A 2,605-nucleotide genomic window follows, 5' to 3' on the forward strand; every position below is an offset into this window, starting at 1 on the left:
AACAATTACGATATTATCGCAGACCATCGCACACCCCTACTATTTAGATTTTTATAATGCATTATCTTCTTATCGATCCACCAGTTCACATTTAAAGCTCTGCGTGTTTGCAGGGTAAAAACATAGGTCGATTTTTGCATTTGTCTGAACTCTGAACAAAACATCAGTTTTATTGAAAATGCTCATTCATTCTCATGCCAGCAGGTGGAGCGTTTGGTTGAAATATAACTGTTTCCCCTGTAATGGCAGAACACAAAGCAGCGCAGCACAGACTTTGAACCTGCAGCGCTCATGTTTATTTAATTAAATCGTAGCCTTTTGAAGTTTAATCGTCACATTCAGCCATATCGCAATTCTGGTCTTTCCGTCCCCAAATTTAAGACCTCTTGAAATCATAATTAAGACTTTCCTGTACAATTTAAGACTTTTTAAGACTTTTTTAAGACCCGCGGAAACCCTGAATGAAGCTCATAAAGAAATGGTTCACTGGGTCTGGCATGAAAGAACTTGACTGGCATGTTGTGTTGATAATCAACAAAACCAGTGATGAAATTGTTAGTTGACATGTTAAGTTATGAAGAAGTTAAAAAAAGGAAAATAAAACTCTCTTTAAAAAACTATATATGATAAGGTAATATTTTAACTTGTAGCCTATCTCCAAAAAATGACACAAAAGAACAAATGCACTTTAACTTATACAGATAAGTCAGAATGTGTCACATTGTGAATTCACTTTTTCCATAAAAACACTCTAAAAACAAGTTTTCAAACACTGCTGTTAAATGTTAATACTTGTTTAAACTAATGTATAATTTGTTGAAATAATTGATTCTATTGTTAACATTAATGAAGGCAAGAAGGTAAATGTACGTGACACTAATTAAAACATACAGTTGACAAAAGTATGAAAAGAAAAAAGAAAACCCTCTAGATTTTAACAATATTTGGTTATTTGTTTATTTATTTATATTTTGCACTCTCTGTTGAGCTAAAATGTTACTTTTGTTGACTAAAATGTCTTTTTAGTCAGTAAAAAAATAAAATTGATTAAAATTAAAGAATACAACATGACAATATTATACCTACAGTAAACGTTTTCTTCATAATACAAAAATAAAAATATTTAAAAAAGTGTAAAATAAAAACATCACAACCTTCACAATGACCAAACCTGAATTCCTACTGAAGACCTTTGAGATGAATTGGATCTCCTGCTCAACATCAGCACCTCGCTGAGGCTACCACACCTGAATGGGAGCAGATACCCACAGCCCTGTTCCAACATTTAGCAGAAAGTCTTCCGAAAAGAGTGGAACATGTTATAGCAACAACGTAAATGGATTGCAATGAAACGTCAGTCTATAAGCTACAGTCCAAAACACACACACACACACACACACACACAGTTTTGCAGCGAGTGGAAAAATTAACATCTACAGTAACAAATCAGTCCAACACAAGGACAGTCACACAGTTGCTTCCATCCATTACCCTGCTCCCAAATGACACAGTGAGCTCCATATCTGCTATTTGGGCCAGAGAGAGAGAGAGAGAGAGCTCAGCATTCCCTGCTCACAGAACAGAGCGCTTCTGTGTCTTCTCAATTCTGCGATCCACTAGGTTTGGAATAGCCATACTAGGATAGCATATAAATGTGGCCCATTCTTTCAGACTGTGTGTGTGTGTGTGTGTGCGTGCGTGCGTGCGTGCGTGTGTGTGTGTGTGTGTGTGGTAACTGCTGCTCTAGCTTCGACCTCTCCTCCCATCAGATGTTCGGCACATCAGTGAACCAGCGATTACTTGTCTTTGATATACAGTGATAGGTTTATGTTCTACTGTGTGTGTAAGTGTGTGTGCTGCAAGAGGACAGAGAAGGATGCTGGGGGCCGGAGTGATTCTTTGATAATCAAATTTTCGTGCTTTATGACGTCAAAGCATTTTCAAATACACGAAGAAAAAAAATAAGGGAAGACCGAGCAGTGTTGTATCACCATTTCAACAAAATGTACATTGTCTGCATGGGGTGAAATCCCTACCATACATGAACAAACATGTAACAGAAAACATGTATGCATCTTTGTGCAAATATAAAGGATTTATAAGAAGAAGAAAAAAAACAGAGTTAAATGAAAAATACAAATTTCACATCTGGATTCTGAATTGGATTTGTGATCAATCTAATGAACACTAGATGATATATGTGATGATATGATATACAGTATGTATATGGTATCCATATATATATAGTATCAATAGCCTACATTACAAAAAAATATATATATGAAAAACATTATTTTAGATTGATCAGCTTATGCATTTCTATATTTGATTCCAATTCTATTTGCTGTTTTGAATTTGAATTAAAATGTTGGGGTGGGTGATGGGATGGCATATACTGTAAATTAATCAGAAAGAGTATATTTAACCACAATAAATTCCTGGAAAGAATTTAAAAAGTCCATGTTTCCAACTGGTGTTACACTAAAAAATGCTGGGTTAAATTCAACCCAGTGCTGGGTAAAATAGGGACAAACCCAGCAATTGGGCTGTTTTGACCCAGCGGTTGGGTTAAATGTTTAACCCAACCTTCTGGGTAGTAACCCAA

General features: G+C 35.6%; 1 protein-coding gene across 3 annotated transcripts in view; it reads right to left on the minus strand.

Annotated features, from left to right (window-relative positions):
• LOC107664280 (neuroligin-2-like) overlaps positions 1 to 2,605 on the minus strand; it is a 215,837-nt gene that overhangs the window by 184,474 nt on the left and 28,758 nt on the right. The window lies entirely within an intron of this gene.

Source organism: Sinocyclocheilus anshuiensis, unplaced genomic scaffold, assembly GCF_001515605.1.
Source record: "Sinocyclocheilus anshuiensis isolate Anshui unplaced genomic scaffold, SAMN03320099.WGS_v1.1 scaffold99, whole genome shotgun sequence".
Taxonomy (NCBI): Eukaryota; Metazoa; Chordata; class Actinopteri; order Cypriniformes; family Cyprinidae; genus Sinocyclocheilus; species Sinocyclocheilus anshuiensis.